The following is a 20,090-nucleotide window of genomic DNA, read 5'->3' on the forward strand; positions in this document are numbered from 1 at the left end:
TTCCCTAGGTGTCCACTGCTGATCATTACTGGAGAAAGCAACTGGCCTAATTCAGTAAGGGAAATAATCCGAAACCAGACATACTCATAACTCATAATTCCTCTCTGTGCTATGGATTTCATTGTTTTTTAATAGATCACTTCCTAACCTGACCTCTGTGGACTACAGATCAGATGGGTGTCTGTAGGGCCATGATAAATATCGAAATGAGAATTTTTATTAGATGAGATTTTGATTATGATGAGCACAACCAGCAGAGATTCTAACACTTGACATACTGTTGCCCTTAAAGTTTGTTGATTGCTGTTCATAGAACCATTCTGGACAAAATTATTAAGTAAAAAATTAGATCATTCCCAGTGTAATTGAGTTGTTGATTTTTAATTTTTTTTTTAAGGAGAAATCAAATAAACAATTGTACAAATACAGCCTAGATGCATATTAAGGCTCTATCCACTCAGGATTTTCTTTTGGGTTCTCTTCTATCCTGCAGATATTCAATCCCTTTAATAACTATCCTTCCAATTTCACGTCTGAAGTTTAAGAATCCACTACACTTTCATTTTCTTACGGCTTTCCAAATCTGGATAACTAACAGGGTTCTCGTATGATTCTTACAGGTTTATTATCTCAAACCTTTCCAAGATACACATCTGAAGTTATTCTGTCTTTCTCCTCCCTCATAGGGAAATAACCCAAAACCTCCAGCCAGCACTGTACTGCTGCACACTTGAATTCTACAAGCTAAACGCTTAAAAACTTACTTAAACTACTTAGAAAAACGTAACCATGCTTAAACTTTTGCCTGTAAAGCCCAAACATGATAGTGATCCATCTCATCTGAGCCATTAATTTCATTGGTGAAATCTGTCTGAGGTCATCTCTTCCAACTGCAATGGCAAAGCACAATGCATTGTAGCCCTGCTAACAGTACAGAATCAAGTGGGAGGAGAGGCTGATGCTGGTTTTGTGTAGAAAAGAATTGCTACGCCCTGACCCCCTGAAGACAAAGCGATGGTGCAAGAGTAGTCAAGGCCAAAGCTCTATTTGCAGAAAATCAATGGGTTATGCACAATAGCAGCTGCAGTCAGATGTTCACAGCTCAGCTGGAGTCTGTAGATCTGGTCTCTAAATTCAGACTATTTGACGTTGAAAACTAGAAAAAAACCAAAAAAAAACCAGTCCTCCCCTCCCCCCCCTTTTTTAAAAATTTAAACAGTCAAAGCAGAAGCAACCTTTGAACTAAAATTCTTGAAATTGAGATGAGTGAATCCCTTCTCTTTGGCACTCCTTATGATCTTTGGTAGCCAGCCAAATGGCTCAGCTTAGCTTCACTTTCCACATCAGTCCAAAAGTTGAATAAGTAATAAAACTTGCATGAGGAGAGGGCTTTATAATCACATTAGAGACATGCAGGGGAGACCAGCTACCTCGGTTCACCAGACAGCTTGAACAAGGCTTCATAATGAGGGACAGGTGTTGGCACCAATTAGGAACACTCAGCTCACTGCTGACATTGGCCCCTCAAAGCAATGACTGCACTTTAATCCTCTAAAGCCACATAAAAGAAAAGCAGAGAGTGGGCAGACAAAAAAAAAAATCTATAAATGCCTCTGCAGAGGATTGAAATATTTTTGCTTACTTAAGGGAATAAAATAGAAGTGTCACAAAGCTGCAGGAAGTTCACTATGAAGTATCTTGAGTATATCAAGAATCTAAATCTTCTGCAAGCAGAGTATTTAATTTTAGGAAGGGTATCACCGTGTATAGTATGCATTCATCACAACTATCAGAATTCATATCCAGAAAAGAAGCACAGAATAAAAATGGGTGGAAGCAGCACGTGTAAATATTGAGGTAAGATAAAATTATTCCATCTATGCTTACCAGCATTTCAAGCATTATGGGATACATAAAATAGATTTTAACTGAGATTATTAAGGAGTTCTGCAGGCTGAAACGTTACTGGTAACGGCTTCTTTTATGACTTCCTCCTCTTTAAAAGACTTTATATTCCTTTAAAAATTCAGAAAGCTTTCATTTAAAAGGTGACATCTGAAAGTTGAAGGTATATAGATTCAATTTACACATTGTAAACACCAATACACACATTTATTTATTTATTTTTAAGTATCAGTTCCTCCTTCACTTACATGCCAGGTCATGAGGTAGATGTTTTCGCTTCAGCTGATGACATCACAAGCTCCTAAAAAAATGAAAGGAGTGCTATTTAGGTAGTAGGAGTGACATCAGGCATTTCATGTTTGAGCTACAATTTAATTTTTGGCAAGTAAGTGAAGGGTGTATTTTATTTTTATTGCAACTCTCCCAACCAAGGGATATATCCAGAGTATAAAGCCTTAAATTCCACAATTCTCATTTAATATCTGTAAAAATGAAATGTATCAGCTATATGTGCACATACTATGATATAAATGCAGTAAGCATTACAACTAAAAACAAATTTATAAGAATATTCTCAAAATTGATTTTGCCATCCCTCTTAACATGAATGGAAACCAACTTTACCAATACCAACAAAATGAAATTTTAATTAGTATTTTCTCTATCCTGCTTTGGGAATAAAAACACTTCAACAAACACATTCAGATAGATGCATGCTTACTCATCTGGCTTAAGGTGTCGATTTCTCTTTATACACTGATGCTTTCTTCATTCAAGAGGGTCTTCTATGAACCATGCATGCTTATAAATTCATAGGAGGGCAAACAAAATAAGCATAGAGAGAAAGCTCCATGTGGCTCCTGATTTAATTCCTCACTACATTCCTCCAGACCTCTCCTTGACAATCCCGAATAGCTTAGCTTCCCTGGCAGGCATTCTGCTTACTCGCCCTTTTTAATCTAGTCCTGAGCCTTGAGCAATATTAAGTATGGGAACAGAAGGAATTTCTCCCTCCACTAACTGCCTGCATTGCCCTCCTGCAGGATCAGGCACAGGTATGTTTGGTGCCCTATTGTAATGCACCTGGCAAAGGCATTAAAGCCATCACACCCAACAGATGAGTTGCAGCACTCCTCAGGGATGTCAGCAGCCAGACCAGGGGCTGTCCTGGCAGGCAGTCCACCCCGTGCCTCAGAGCAAAAAGTTAACAAAAACAGGACAGCTACGAGCTGCGATAGAAAGTATTAGAGAGCAAAACTGCAAGTAAAAACCAAGGAAGCGGTAACTGCATACCCTGCCAGAAGAACAAGAACAAAATAAGGGGATATGACAATGTTTTTCTAACTGAAATAAGGCAGTTTCTGGCCAAAGTGTCAGCACCACACTCTAACATTTGCGCTCCTCCACCCATCTGCAGTACAAGAAAAAGATACAAACACCCACCCACTGAGGAGTGGCACACATCCCATTACTTATTAAAACTATTGTTGCTCAACTTAGGCTGTGGCATCAAAGGAAAATAAAAGGAAAATACTTCCTTACAATCGCGGGGGGGCGGAGGGGGGAAGGAGAAGGGGAACACAATATATTACAGCTCCTGTACATTGACTGTGCAAAATTTTGAAGTTTTGGCTCTACTAATTTTCTTTGATTTGAAGTTTTGCCTTTGGGGGTTTTTAGTATTTGTGTATTTGGTGTATTGTTATTTTGGGGGGGGCAGCAAAGGTGCTTGGTTGGTTTGGGAGTTCTTTTTGTTTTTTAAATTTTCCTAGGTTCCTCTTCCCATGTTCCTGACACTCTCTGGCTATACCCCACATTAAGCAACTAACTTTGAGCAACACAAGAAGATCTGTAGATCAAGGCAGTACCAGAGCCAAGGTTGTTGAAACATGAATCACACTACGTGGATCGGGTTTTTAACTTGAGATAAGCAGATACCCTCTGCCACCACACACATGGCCTGAAGCAAACCACAGGGTCTGTGCAGGAGATGGTGCACTTGGCACGAGCATCAACGGGAGCCTCCCATCTCCATCCAGAGGGACCCAGCTCAGGTGCAGCAGAAACACCTGACACACAGGGAGTGGGGGTGACCAGAGGGGCTCGCTTTAACAGCCCACTGCTGCTCTGCCGGGTACTACCCCACCTGGTGTTTTGCCTCTACCCTCCAGCTAAGAAATGCCAAGAGCCTCACCCACAAAACACACTGCAGGAGGGCAGGCAAGTGAAGAAAATAAGTAAATAATTAATAAATAGCTGGCTAAGTTTTCCAAACATGACTTTGACTGATTTTTTCTTATGACACATTTCATTATGGGATAATTCTTTAATGTCCCGACTGAACCCATTTAATGTAAGTTTTCCATAGAAACACAAGCAAAGCCCTGGTTGTGGCAGCTCAAATGGCATCATTAAAATGCAACACAGCCTACAACTTTTAAGTGTGAACAAAACCACAGCTTTTGCCTCCCAGCTGAACCACAAAACTAATATATTTTTGAACTCTTCATTAAAAACACATTTATTTGCTCAGTTAAATGCCAAGATGAACTCTGAAATACTGGAAGGTTCAACTAATTTTTTTTTTCTTTCTCTAATCCTTACAGTATAGAGTCATAATCTCAGTCCCAACTTTACTTATTTCACAACCATGAACAAATAAACAAAATAGGATGAAAAATACAGTTGCCCCCACAAAACACTGTTTCCCCCCCCTTTGTTTTGAAAGCTAGTCTTAACATATTGATTGAGAAACATTAATTAAGTCACCTCAAACTAATGATCAGGGGGTGCTTCCCCAACAGATTAAAAAAAAAATGGAAGAGTGCCAACCTCCCCAAGAACAGCAAGTTCAGGACCAGGGTAAAGAAGGCACAGAAGATGCTCACCCTCCCCTCCACACAGACTGTGCCAACAGACTCCAAACTCCTAATCTCCAGGTGCATTTGAAAAATTAATGGGCAAGCAACAGAAACTGTGGCATGAAGAAACAGGAAAAAAAATTATAGGAACTAAAGGACTGTGTAGACACAGAAAAACTTAGAAATGCACAGTAGCTTTTCATAAATACTGCCTGGAAACTAAGCGTCACCAGGGAAAAAAGCATCAGCAAGATTTATTTCTTAAAATACAACTTTTAACAACAGAAGGCCACTTGGAACACAGATCTATTTTTGCAGTTATCACTACTGTTATACTATCGCTCTCTCTGTAATTTACCACAGTGCTTACCAACAGCCAAGCTACCAAAACAAGAATTGTGCTGGTTGAAAACAGAGCTTCGTGCTTTTCTTGTCAACCATCCCACACACGGCACTGCCATTTGCAAAAACAGAGATGGTCGCAGAAAAAAGGGTCTGTCAGGGTCCTGAAAAAGGACAGCTAGATAGGACCAAGAACTCAGACTCTGCATAACAGAGGGAGCCCCTTCCACGCTGCGTGACCCTCAAAGTTTTTCCCAGCACTTTAAGCACACATCTTCCCCTGTGCTGCTCAAGCCTTTACCAGGTCTCTCCCTGCACTGGGCCCTGATGATATCATCCTTCTCTTTTTTACACAGTTAACCTTATGTTTGAACAATAACTGAACTCTCTTGTAAATACGTCCTTGTCTTTTCTCCAGACTAAATAAAACCCAGTTCTTTCACCCCCTGCTTAAAGGACACATTTTCTACATTTCTGATTCTTCTAGTTGCTGCTGTCCACCACCCTTTCCAGGGCTGGCACACAAAACCAGTATGAAGTTGTGACGTCCAAATCTGGACAAAGTCTCCCAGCTGAAACACAAAATGCTCCTCTCTTTTTACAGAAAAACATTCTTTACTGCCACATGAGTTGCAGATAATAATCCTACGTATAAACTCCAATGCCTTTGCTTTTGCAACAGCACGACTGTTGCCTCATGTCCTGGCTGTGAGCAGTTATTGCCTCTGGGCCCACTGCTCCCAGCCTGCAGGTGTGCAGCCAAACCTTCGTGCTGAAGACAGCTACCCCTTCACACAACCTGCTCAGCCCCATCCAACCCCTCCTTCCAGGCTCCTTCTCCAATCTGTTAAAGTAACTCTTAAGTTCAAAGCATCTTCTCAAGTAGACATGTGAGCTCCATCCAGCTTGATTCGGGTATTGAATGAACGGAGTCCTCATTCCTTCACCCACATCATTAATAGCAAATATTAATTCACCTGTCTTGTTTGAAACTAATTAGCAATCATCCTCTCAGTTTTCTCAGCAGCTACAAACATTCCTGTGAGCATTTCAGGTAATCCATGCTCCCTTAGCTTGCTTCTGGTAATACGGGTTGCCTGATAACTTATATCATCTACTGTGCAATTCCTACCTCACAAATTACTTTCAAAAATGAATCAGGAAATCGGTCTTGTGATGCTCCACATCTTCTTCTCCATAAATAATCCCAGGGATATAATGCTGCTTAGATGGGAAAGGTATTAGAAAATCATTTTATAATTTCCAGGTTTTTTACAGACTGTTTCAGGTATCTAGCACATACAGACAGCTCCCCATGGACTACCAGTAACATCACACAGACCTCTTACAAAAGGCAGATCAAAATTTTAATACTACCAAGACAGCATCAGAAATAAAGCTAGTAGTTTTTGAGATTATAAATATAGTATGAAGCAGGAAGGTAATGGTACTCTCTCCCTTGTAGTTCTGAAAAAATCATAATAGAACAAGTATCCAAATACCAAAACAGTATCCATTGTATTTAACTAAAGAGATATTTCCAGGCAATACTTACCCTACACGGATTAGAGGTAGAAAAGAAAAAGTCAGTAAGCTTTAAGAAAAGTCTTGTAAAATCCCTACAAAGTCTTTGTAGCAAACAGTGTTGGATTTTTGCTTGTAATAAACTGATTTGTTGTTTATTCTTCTTCACAAGCTTCTAAACAGTCCTAACTACAGTGTACTACAGTACTCTGCAGCTTCTCAATTTTTATCTCTCTTCCACACTGGCTTAGCCAACAAAGTAATTCAGTATAAATTCACAATTTCATTGTAAAAATCTAAACATAGTCCATCTCACCTTAAGGTAGATCAGAGACACTGAAAGCATTTAGTAAAGCCTGCAACTCTCTAGTACCTTCACTTCTTTCCACTGTCACAAAAATATTTCATGACACCTTTATGCAGCAGTGATTTAGTAATTCCCAGCAACCAATTAAAACTTGCTGGGAAAACAATTTCCCACAGCAGCTTACCCCACTTTCAGACAAACAATGCAGCAGGATGTCTAGAAGGATAGGTTTCATAAGGCAACTAACAAGTAACATCAAGACATTTTATGAAATGCTCTGAAGTCCTGGGCCCCAGGCACTCAGATGGTGACCCAACACAGCAGTTATTTAGCTTGTGTGTAGTGCCAACCATTCTGCAAAACACTCAAAACATCTTACTGATTACTTGAAAATAATTGTTACACAACACAATTAACATATACATGCAAAAAACTGAGTCAGACTGAAAAAATTGCCCTTATGGAGGAAAGCTACTTACAGGATTTAACTTACAAACACCTACTTTAAGACACAAAGTTGTTTACAGTCTTCATATACAGGTAGGATATTAGAATTAGTCAAACAAAAGCCTGGGTTTGTAAGAGATTAAATGCAATGGGATAAATTTAAGAAAAAAACCAAGAAGTTTAGGTTTAGCATTAAGGAAACATCCTGAGAGTCAGAACTGCTGACCCAAATCCCCAGGGGGAAGATTGAAAGCTGCAGCTCTTGACGTTTAAACAAAGACTGGACAAGAGTCCTGGTTGCTGCGCTGCCAAAACAACATGCTCCACAGAGCTCAGCTTTTCTCAACCCAGCCGGAGGGCAAGCCAACAATAAAGGGGACTTGAGTATAAAGAGCACTGCACAAAGTGGTTTGTTGGGACTGTCTGCGCTGAGGGCTGCACCTCACCATGCAGACATGGTGCTGTGGAGCACAAGTACTGTGCATCAGCTACTCCACAGAACTCATGAGTACCGCTGCATGCTGGTGACAGCAAAGAAATCCCAGGTAACTATTCCACCATTCCATCTCTCTTCCCTACATCAGAGACTGAAGGAGATACATGTAAATACATACACACACATATATATCCCTGCCGGATGCTATGGTGTACAGCTGCATGCAGGGACAGTCAGTACACAGCAGCTCAGGTCCCTCCTCCTCTTTTGCGGGACGAAATGTTAAGGAGACTTGTTACTTCAGCCTGGTGCAGGATGCATCTCTCTCCGAAGAGTGGGTATTCCCTGCAGCAGGACACAGTTCAACACAGAGGAATGTAGCAGAAAGAGAATACAAATGCATGAGGCAGAATGCTGCAGTACAAGACCTAAACTGAGATAAAAATACAGGCAGGAGGCTTCCTGATCCACAAAGCCTGGAATGGGGTACAGAAACAACAGAAACAACAAAAGTATTTTGGCACTACCTACTATCAGGAACTTGAAAACAGGTCTTTGAGCCACAGAGTAGCAAAAACAAGCTATTTATGAGGATCTGGAGCAAAACAAAATAGATGCAGTTCTTGAGGAAGGAGAACATTACACGTTCTGCTGTTAGCCACAGCCACATGCTGGCCAGCTGGATTTTAAGTATCAAGCCACCTCATTCGAGTTGTACCTCCTGTACTAAACAGATGTGCTCGTGTGCATTTCCTGTAGCTTAGTGATGGCAGTACTGTTCCACACTATTTTCTGAAGGGAGGTTCAAACAAACATTTCAGAAGCAATAATCTAGATGACCTAGAGGCATCTTTTTCCTTAGCCAAATTCTATTATTTAATGCAACTATATTTGTACACAGTTAGGGACTTTTAGTGGGGATCTTAAAATAAGAAATAAAACTATTCAAGTGTGAGAACTTCTAAAGTATGGTAAGATAACAGATGTTATGTTTCTGATGGCACAGCTATGCCACTTCCATATTCTCCACAGCAAGTCCCATGATCCCACCACACACACCAGAGAGTCACAAATGCTAAAAGCAGTGTGTGTGGATCCTCCACACAATGCCAATATAAAATATGAAGGGACATATTTAAACTTTGGACCGAAGTAATACCAAACTGTGTATTTCAATGCCTTCAAGCTACAGCTCTGGCTCTGGAACAAGAAACAGCAAACCCCCCAAGATTTTAACTCCTCATGAAGCAAATGGAAAGGTCTTTACAGTGGGATTCAAAGTGCCCAGCATGTTCAGGAAACCCAGCTCACACACCAAATAAGGAATGATGCCAGAAATCTCTCCTCTCACAGACTGAACTACTGATTTGCAGTCCTGTAAATGGATATCTTCAGGAATCAGAGACATGATTGGACCTTTCTTCCTCCTCTCCCCAGATGCACTCTTCAGGCATCAATTTCAGTATCACGTTAAGGTGTCAGCAGTTGCCACATCTGCAAAGGCAGTCCTTAGTTTTCATCCCATCTTCCCAGTCCTCCTCTGCTGTCCAGTCTGCCCCAGTGCTTTCTCCCTTTTCCTCAAACCCTTTCCATTGCACAACTCTGCTGCTGCCTACCTACAGCATTCAAGCATCCTATGGTCATTCCCATCACCTCACCAGAAGAGCAGTCTGCGCAAGCATTTCTTATCTATGTTGTGGTATTTTGCTTCAACCATTTATTTGCAGGATGACCAACCACCAGTTGCTGGGGAGTGTCAGGAGGACCTTGTGGCTCAAACCACCACCCACTTTTACACAACAAATGAGCCTGCGGAGCCTCTGTTCCCATCCTGGTCAATGCAAGTAGGAAAAAAAGGAAACTACAAACAAAAAGATTGAGAATAATTTATGTCTGGATTACAGGAGGAAAGTTACCTCTCAATTGGATGACAGTAGTCAAGAAAAGATTTGTCTCCTTTTCTGGATACATTAAGTTTTGATGCTCACCAGTGTACAACACAGGGATTCAGAAAGGCTACAGAGCATGCTCTTTCGAGATTCTTCAACTGCTTCAGCTATGTGGAATTTGAGTAAATGTACATATACTGAATATTCCTGGCCCTTAAGGGGGTCTCAGTGGCCACAGAAAAATAACCATCATAAACAGCTCACCTCACATAAAACCATTTAGTCAGTATTTACTGGAATGACACCTCCCAGAGGAAAAAAAAAAGTGGGGGGGGAGAGGCAAGAAAAAAGTAATAGTGTTAACTTCACTTGATTAAGACAGTGATTTAAAGTACTTTTGACACCCTTTATCAAACTTGGGACACTGGTATTTGTGATTTTTCATAACGAAAGCCTCTCTGGTCTTTTATGGTCAGACCACACCAGCACTCAAACTGTCACCTTCCCGTGCAAAGAAACTCCATAAATAAATAAAGCACCCAAGCTTTGCACTTAGACCGCAAAAACACAAGGCTTGGAGCACAATCAAATGACGATTAATGAAGCAGCAGACACTGTAACACAGTAAACAAGACTTCATCAACTTCATCCTCTGTGGCTGCAACTCCCATAGCAGCAACCAAATATGACTTCTTCCTTGAAGATGATCTTAAACGGTCGGAAAGGGCTGTGTTGGGTTTGTTTTTACTGCTATGAAGGAGAAACTTGTGTCAATCCTTTTCCAAAGTCATTCCCACTCACTTAGACAAAATGTATGACAAGCTCTGAGAAATAAGCATGGAAACTTTGGTCTCTGTGGAGTCAATGGGAATTAAAACCAGTGCCAAAACAAAGCCAGAAATTAGCAGAACATTTATCTGATGAATTTATAAGCAGAATTCCTAAATGACAAAACTGAGTTTATTTCTCCTAAAAATTTCCTGATGCAAATATATTGGGGATAGGTGGGGGGTTGCAAGATCAAGTTGCAATGCAAGAAAACTATTCCTTTTTTAAAGCACCCACTGTCAGAAAAACTTACTGTCAAAAGGAAAAACCTTTAACAGAATTGTCTAAAATATTTAGACCTTTCTAATTTCTTGTAGTTTATTAATGTTAGACTTCCACTATGCAAAGCTGTTGCCTTTATGGAGGCGAAACTTCTGATATTGTTTAACAAGGGATAAAACTAGACTTGGATACTCTCCCACCCACATCATTATGGATGGGCTTTCACCAGTTCCAAGGAGGACAGCAGGTAACATGGCCCTGCACAAGACACTGGCATTTAAAAAAAAAAAAAAAAAAAAAAAAACCCAGCCTACAAAATGTGTGCTCCAGTCTGTTATTATTTAATACTGTTTCCTGACATTGTATACATCATTCTGTCATTTTACTGTTAATTGCTTATGATATCTTGTATATGAAATTAGAAAACAAGTTATGGGAATCCAGGGAGTTGCCCTAACAAAGAGAACAGGCCTTTCTCTTAAAAGGCTTTGTGCCACCGCAGGCAAGGCAACAGACTGGACATTCAGTTGCTGGAGATAAGATTTGTATAGGCAGCTGTCACTTCTCACTGAAAAATAAATAAATAAGACTCTTACAACAACTTGCACCCAAAAACTCAATGCACACCAAATCCCTAGCTGCTCTTCAAAGAGCTAGAAGAGGTGTTTTCTTTTTGATACTATAAACTTCTGTTACTTAGTAAATTAAACATTAAATACTTACACCTGTTTAAGAAGTTGTCAATGTTCTTGTTTTTTCTTAAGGCAGGAAAATCCAAGTCATATACCAAAGCATCTAATCCATCCTGAAAGAAACCAAACAAAACAACAAGCAAGCCCTTCAAAAAAAAGAGAATTAAAAAAAAAAAAAAAAAAAAAAAAAAAAAAAAAAAAAAGAGAAAACTTGCCTTAATAGGTTTGCTCCCTTAGAGGGTTTGCTCCCTTAGAGTTTTTTACATTACTTCTGCTTACCTGAAGCACAAAAACCTCTATAATCCTGTCAGACCTGGAAAGCTCAAAAGCAGAAGTAAACAAAGGAGCTGAGCTTTTTCTCCTTTGAGAATTGCCATCATGCAGTTAAATCCACAATTCTGACTGATTAAATCCCTACAAACCTATAAGAGACCACAAATAGGCAGAGGTGCCATAGAGTACCCTAATGTGACATTAAAACCTGTAAAAGATAGCTCTAAAGATGCTTTGTTATGACCAAAGGAATCTGGTACAGGAGTGAAGCTGGCTCAACTTGTACAGCCCTTGTGCAAAGGCTGACACCAATACCACTTCTTCAGAATTAGGTGTACATGACCAATCAGATCAATATAACAGAGTAACACCAGAGCAACACCTTTCAAACTGTTATGAAAGCTGACTTCTTTGATAGAATGAGCTTAGTATAGATTCCCTACAATTATTTAAAGGGGGAAAGAAAAAAAAATCATTTTGACCAAAAAAACTATCATAGGGTAGCAAAGGGTTAAAAAAGGATTTGATACCTTATAAATAACCAGGATGCATTTATATGTTTTAAAAGTTACTCCACTAAACCAAAGCTCTGCCACTGTCTCACTTTTTCTAGCAGTTCCTCCCTGTATAAAATCAAGTTTGTTTTGAAACACTCTTATAATCTGTACCAAAGTAAATACAATTGCTGATGTGTGTTTGAGTCAAACACACAGATTTAACTTCCTTAACCAAGCACAATTTACCTATGTACAGGCAAAACATAGAAGGGCTTTTTGTTAAACAGTAGCTAAATAGTCATCACACCAGTATCAGCATTCACCAGAAAAAAAGTTTTATATCACAAACACTTATTTTAATGAATTTTTAAAAATACAACTTGAATTTTCGGTGCACGGTGCTTTTGTACATACACATATATGTAAACCCCCACAAATGTAGCAGCCACGAAAAATAAAACCTCACATAAAAACACAGGTGAAGGAAAAGGCCCCCTTTATCAGACTGAGCAAACTTACACAAAAAAAAACCCCAAGCCAACAAGTCTGCCAAAATACTTTCAGGTTGACTGCAAACAATCTGGAAGTCCATACTGTCTGTAGTCTGGTACAGGAGAAAAATTTAATTTGACCTAGATGATTTATAGGGTCCCAAGAAGACTGTGAGACACTCACTGGAAACACTGTTTTCTCCAATAACAAGGAAAAAGTTGGAAAGTTAAGTCAAAAAGAAGAGGGGACAGCCAAAGGGAGACTACAAAGGCATCAAAGACATGGATGGCTGAGAGAGATAAGTAAGAACTACAAATGATATTCAAGTTCTCATCTGCAATTGAGGCTTTACTTTTTTCCTTTTTTAAGTTTCTTCAGACTTTTTTTTCCTACTCTTAACCCATTCATACTTCAAAAATGGACTGATTCAAATGTGGAATTCAAGCACACAGAAGTGAACACACAGAAAAAAAAAGTAGTTCAATAATCTTAAAAAGAGAGTGAAATGGCACCTGCAAAAGTTACTAGGTTTCAGTAACCTAAATTAATGCACATCCCTGTTTGCTGTTACGTATAGAGGCTTCTGAAAATTTAGAACAAGTACATAGAAGACGCCAAACAAAGGCTCTGAGACAGCACTTAAGCCAGGTTAATCCACGTAACTGGAGTCACGGGGCTCTGACTGATACTGAGCTGATTGGCAGGAGTGTAAGCTTTCTAATAAGTTATGTCCCACCTTCTGAAGTCCTATAGGATATACAGAGGAAGAAAAACGAAAACATCATGTATCAGATCCATATGTATTCAGTTTTAAGCAACAAAGGAGGGACTACTAAGAATACCAAGTACTGAAGCCTAAAGTAATTTTTAGCCTCCTCTTTCATGGAGTTCAGGGCAGAGTCCCATTTTCTACAGTATTCTACCACAGATATTCTGTCTCTGCATAGGTCTGTACAACCAAATAAGGCAAGTCAGATCTCCATCAAAACTGCAGAAACAGACACGAATGCAACCTGCCAGTCACTGGCAAAATCTCATTCAGTTGCCATTGTAAGTAAATTTTTTGTACACTAGCTGTATAAGTAAGTATTTGGATCAAAAATATGTTTACTACTAACTTCAACAAACTTAGGTATCTGAAAAATACCTGAATAAAGAAAAACTTTTACAATTTTCATAAAATATCACTGGAAATTATAGTATGATACATTAAAAAGAACAAAACTACAAGGACCAAAATGAAACCACCTGAATTTATGGATACCAGCTGTAAAGGGCACACAAAATAATTTTGCATCATTTCTATTTGTATAAAAATATGGAATAATTTCATCCCACAGGTTTTTCATCTTTTTCTTTTTTTATCCAAAAAAAGTGAACAAGCACTAACCAAAGAAAGTTAAGAAAATCAGTATTTGTAATACAGGCATAATATTTTGAAAAAATAACTTCCATAAAAGAATCAGTACCATAAGCAGAAGTGAATTTTACTTCCTAAGTACACCAACAGCCATTACAATATTGTTCTTCATAAACATGTATCTTAATATAAGATCAACTTTTGGTTCCTCCCTCACTGTCAGCACATTCTGTTACGGAGCTTCAAGTTCAAATTTGTCAAGCAAAAAGCTTCACTTACTTCTTAAGATTGCTCATGTCATGCTACAATGGAAATGATTACGTTGTTAACATAAGGAAGACTGCAACTTCATTATCAGGTTTAAGTATCTCCCTCTCAGTTGCTTAAATGACAGGCAATTTGATTTTTGTAAAAGAACACAACTGCTCTTGAATTAGGCCCAAGCTGAAGAGTTGCTAGAACTCCCCCAAACAAGGTTAACGATGTCAAAGCACAGCACCAACACTGACAACCAGTACCTTTCCTTTTTCAGAGCACTGGTCAGCAGTTCCTGAAAAAAAACCAAAACCAACAAACAAAAAACTAACATAAAAAGCTATTATCTGTGCTTGAAATGAGCATTTTTTTTCTCCCTCCTATCAAACAACACCTAACAAGTTTACATTGCACTGCAGAGTAATCACTCGTTATCACTATTTCAGTCACTATTTTCCTTCTGGGAAAAGAGTTTATTTGTATGAAAGCAGGAAGACGAGTACCACTTTATTACTGCTCTTTCTATCCAAGTATTAATAAGAGTGGGAGAGGTATTACTCCTACCTCTCTGCTGAGGCTCCTCCTTGCCAGATAATTGCTGAGCCTAACATTTTCCTGTGTGTCTCTAACACACTCACATACTGAGCATTTCAAGCTCCAGAAGGTCTTTGGTTGGTTTGTTTTTTTCATTAAAGCCAAAATCTCCGTAGGACACGGGCACTATTTTCTATGATGAGTCCTCTACAGCCACTTTAATATCAAGGCCTGCAAATTAACACTGAGAGAATATTAATAAATACAAGCAGTTAAAAGCAGAACAAATAAAGAGAATTAAACAACACAAAGAGTCCCACTAGAGACGCTTCCTCCCTTGACAGGGTACACATTTCTCCTATACACTTTTGTATCCAGCGGTTCAAGATGTCAGGTTTTCTGCATATCAGCAGACAGAAAATACGACCATTTTATTCTGCTATACTTGATATGTAGGGGAAGATTTAAATATTTGCACACTAAAAGTAATAATTTTCTCAATACCACCATGGTTTATAGAGGAAGCATTATTTAAAAACTGTCTGGTCTGTTAAACCAATACTTGTATTTTTTAAGTGGTATGAATGAAAGCTCATAGTTTAGTTATGGTTTTCAAGCGCTTATGAACAGCCACGTTACTGTAACTTTTGTCTAACACTTGTAGTAAATCCATCGTTTATCTACATATTTAAAGAATTTCATTCAGTATTACATGATAAACTACATGGCACAATTAAAAGACAGCACCCAGGCAGAACTTCTCCTATGCAGTTCTCCTCTCACTATTCTGTCATCAACTCAACAGCATATTCTGAAACAAGAATTGCCTGAAAATTTAAACACAGCTTGGAAAACTCTCCATAACACAGTCACACAAAAGTAACTATTTCCAGTAAATGTTCCTGGTCAGTTGTTTCACTTTGCAGCGCCTGGTGTGTGGGGTACCACCCCTCCCTTTGGGGCATCTCAGGCATCCCAGCCTCTACTAATCCACTGCACTGTGCTAACCCTCAGAAGCTGTTGGACTTGCTGTGCACCAAACCACTTGTGCAGGCATGAAACTGCTCTCTAGGACATGAGCAAGAGCCTGAGCCTTTCACCAGCAAAGGCTATCAACAGTCAGGAGCTTTAAGCAGATAAGACAGACCCTCAGAAAATACTCAAGCAAAAACTTTTTAGAGGAAGGTGGGAAAAAAGGAAAAAGGAAAGAAAGGCAACTGAGGGAAGCTCTGGACAGTAGATTAGCAAAATAATACATAATTCCCTCAACACTGTGTGACAAGCATATTCAGTTTAGCAACGAGTCAAGCATGTGTATAAACCTGTTTTTTAACATCTCCTAGAGCTCTAATTAAAACACAAAGAGGCATTAACGACACAATACGTTATGTTCACCATTCAATTCAATAATCAAGAAACATAGCTCTTTAATGCTGTAACAGGTGTACTTTGAAGAAAAGCACTCCAAAGTTTTCAAACAAAGTTTAACAAGCTAAGGCAAGCATCCCAGCATTTAATCCAGGAGAAAGTTATAACAAATAGCATCAGCAGTCACGAGCTTATCCTCCCACCTTCTCCTGCTTCTCCGAAGAGGGCGACTAAGCAAGTGCCAGTGGAGCCTCCGCAGTCATGCTCACAGCTCGGGGTCTCTTCCATTCCTTTAAATCCGAATAAAGCCTGATTATAGCTCTACAAATGCAGGAGCTTTCATTAGGTCCAAGATCACACATCCCAGACTGCTCTAATCCCCAAATTCTTGGTCTCCTACACACTGAAATAAGATATTAAATGTTGGAAAAGTTCAGATATCATCTAGACAGGGGTAACTTTGAAACAAATGAATATGAAAGAGTGAACAGCCCAGGGAAACAGGGAGGTGCTTGGTAATTATATCGGCATCTTTCCACAGAAGGCAACGCCCGGATTGTCACACTACGCTTCTGAAACTTATTTGCCAGATACCTTCTTGTAGTCAAAATAAATTGAAGTATCAATAAAAATGTATCTATAGACACACTTTTTAGGGGTTCTGAATATCAGACGTGCAGTTGCAGCTAGAAGATAGCATAAAGAAGAGTAATTTTAAAGTGACAGGTGTAACTGATCATTTAACGTGAATAAATATAAAAGAAATCAGTTCTCACATTCTTTTTATTAGCAGCATTAGATTAAAATAAGTTATGTGCTAAAATGCAAAATTTCATATAGTTATCTCACTTTTCAGATGTGCCATAAAGCCCTACAGATCTCCAGCATCTCCCACTCCCACCTGACCCAGCCTCCGCCAGCACAAAACCTGCCAGGGCCTTGACATAACATTTTGTATATCAGCTCTTCAAGATGCAAATAGCATCTGTTGGCTTCCATTACATAAATACCCCCGATAAGAGCTATTATTAACTTGTTAGTTTCCATTTTAAGTAAAGTATGTAAAAATTGCATTTATGTCTCCAATTACATGAAGCCTCAAGCGTTATAGGCACTTAAAATCTTCAGAAAAGAGAAACACCACACCATTTCAGAGGTTCCCCTCTCCAGAGGATTGAAAAGCACCCTGAGTCCCCTTAGCTATAGCTCCCACAAAAACTGGGGGAGTGGAGAGTCTAAGCAGCACATGCAAACAGCAAGTTTTGGCTCAGTCCATTTCTGTCCATAATGAAAGAAGTCACTGAACAAGACAAAATACTACCACTGATCTAGACAAAACAGTAAACTTTAGGTTATAAAATGCATTGAGAGAATGATACCTATACTTTACAGGGTATTAACTTTTAAATTTCAGTTGAATACAACTCTTTGCAATCAAATTGCCTGGTATTTTCTGAAGAGTGGGCATCACACTGCACGATCAAACCCATTCAAGTAATAGCCCCCCAAACCACATACCGACTTCTAGGGATGAAAAGAGAAAGACAAACCACAGAAACAGACGTTTACAAGACATTTCCATCCATGGATGATAAAAGATGCACTACAGAAATGGGTGCACATTCCTTCACCAGATACATCTCGTGTCTTGCCAAGCTAACCAAAAATATGCAGACACCATGTCCCACTCCTCACCCAGTGAGGCATGATGGTCAGAAATTAATTTCAAATATTGAAATAAGCTACTTAAATACACCACAGGGAACACTGTAGGAGTGTTTCAAACTCAAGGCAGCTTGTACAAGGTTTAACTTCACCTCTCCCCACTAGGCCTAAAAAATCCAGCCATCTTCACCAAGGCCTTGGACACTTGACATCACACTAGCCAAGAGTTGAGGGCACCAGTCAAGACATCCTCCAGGCCAGCTGCAGCAAGCTCTTGGGGAAAATGCTCTACAGCATTCAGCATGCAGTAGCTACTACTACAGTGACCACACACACGTGTTTCTGCCCATGTGTATAAACATATAAAACTGTACAGGTAAAAACAATACTCAATTGTAAATAAGAAGCCTTCGTGTAAATTCTTCTCCATTAGCGAATCACCCAGGTCAATGAAAACTATGTGTATTCTAAAAATCAAAACAAAAAGTCCACCACAATCCCAGGTATCCCAATAAATCCCAAACACAAACTTCCTGATTTTCCACTGCTGAGAGGAAGTCCACAGAAACGCAGAGAAGAAAACAGCTGGGTTTACTCTACCACTACACTGAGATAGATAGACAGATTGATCGACCTATCTCAGGCTCCTACATTCACAGTGGATTTCCATGGTTTTAATGAGATCCCAAATGAACATGCATCCTTGCCAATAAATGCCACTGCCTATGTTCCTACATGAGTTCTCTAGCAAACCTTTGTGGGTTATCTGCTACATGTACATAACACAAAGCAAAAAAAGACCTACAGTCAGACCCAGCTCAGAGGAATTTCTCCCGCTGGGGGAGGGAGGCTTGTTCTGTAAAAGGAACCTAGAAAGAGGAAACATCAAACGAAGGACAGGTAATAGAAACGGTTCTGCTATTTTGATTACTTTTACTGCATCTAAAGTCCAAGTTTTGCAAAGAAAGCTTTCTTCTCCTCCTCTCGCAATAAAAACAGGGCATGTCATGTCTAGTCTGAAAAGAGGTCAGAAGTTCAGTTAAAAAAAAAACCAAAAGCCAACACAAACTTTAGATTCTAAAAGTACTAGCCTGCTTTTACTTTGAAAAGGTATATTCTTAACTAAAGCGACTTCAAATGGCATTCTCTCCCTTTGGTAAGTGCAGGTAAAGGCTTTTCTGATGTCTCCTTAAGGAACTCTGTAGCAAGCTTGGAAGTTATGCAAACATGCTTTCATTCAGGTCGCCCTTTCTGGCCTAAGGCTCTCACATTTTCAAGCTAGCTCTCTAACCATCACTATGATACGGTCTCACTTTGCAGAGATGAGCAGGTGTGCTCGAGATGCTCTACAGAACAGCCCACAAGCACCAACCTGACGTAAAAAGTTGGCTGCTGATTAAGCATCTTGCAAGCAAGCATCAGGACGAAATACATTTCTCTTAATCTTTCAGTTTTAGTGCAAAGGCTCTTTTACATTAACCGAGAGGTACAACAGCTTTCAAGTATCTAGTGTGTAGTAATTGAAGGCTTTCTAGTCACAACTGGATGTTGTCTTCAGCATCCCTTTTCTCCTGAACATGAAAAAAACCATAGGGCTTTGAAGTACGGTGCAAATTTACTGATATTTTAATAAAAATACGTAGCCACTCATTATAACAATTTGCAAACAATAGCTGAACTCCTCAAATAACTACAAATGCTTTTTATAAAATAACTCTAGTTAAAAGACGGAAAAAAGTGTCATTTATTTGCCTGGTAAGATGTACTTTACAGTGCCCTGTACCAAATTCTCCCTTTAATCATCCCATTATTATTTGCAAGTATTACTTTCTCTACATCCCCGGCCGCCAACCATACCGGTCGCGATATATCCGTAGAACGAAGCCATGCCTTTGCAGAACGATGAACAGCATTAAAGCAAACACCATGCAGAAGAGGAAGGTTTGATCTGGAGAAGTGAAGTCGGGACCTTCCCGCTCCTCTCCCTACAGGCAAAGGGGGCACTGGGGCGCCATCCACCCCCGCTGCTCAGGAGAAAACTTACCTTGGCGGCGCGGCCGGGCAGGCGGGAGGGCTGCGCTAGCGCTTCATTGTCAAACTCAGTTCTAGCAAGTTCCTCGACATACCGGCGGAGCGGTGCTCGGCGGCGGACAAGCGCCCGGCTGGCTGGCTGGCTGGCTGTCTGTCTGTCTG

The 20,090-nt window shown here is 39.7% G+C and overlaps 1 protein-coding gene across 3 annotated transcripts in view; it reads right to left on the reverse strand.

The window, feature by feature from the left end:
- JADE3 (jade family PHD finger 3) overlaps positions 1-20,062 on the reverse strand; it is a 65,566-nt gene extending 45,504 nt beyond the window's left edge. Inside the window, exons 1-2 of one of the 3 annotated variants that reach the window (XM_017728575.1) lie at positions 19,942-20,062; positions 2,154-2,206 (exon numbers count right to left, since the gene is read on the reverse strand). The gene's annotated coding sequence lies outside the window, so the exon portion shown is untranslated. Of the gene's footprint in view, positions 1-2,153; positions 2,207-6,240; positions 6,262-19,941 lie in introns of those variants that run through there. The other 2 variants (XM_017728576.1, XM_017728578.1) reach the window with 2 other exon arrangements.
- Positions 20,063-20,090: the final 28 nt, after the last annotated feature.

This window comes from Corvus brachyrhynchos, unplaced genomic scaffold (assembly GCF_000691975.1).
Source record: "Corvus brachyrhynchos isolate BGI_N302 unplaced genomic scaffold, ASM69197v1 scaffold92, whole genome shotgun sequence".
In the NCBI taxonomy this organism is placed as follows: domain Eukaryota; kingdom Metazoa; phylum Chordata; class Aves; order Passeriformes; family Corvidae; genus Corvus; species Corvus brachyrhynchos.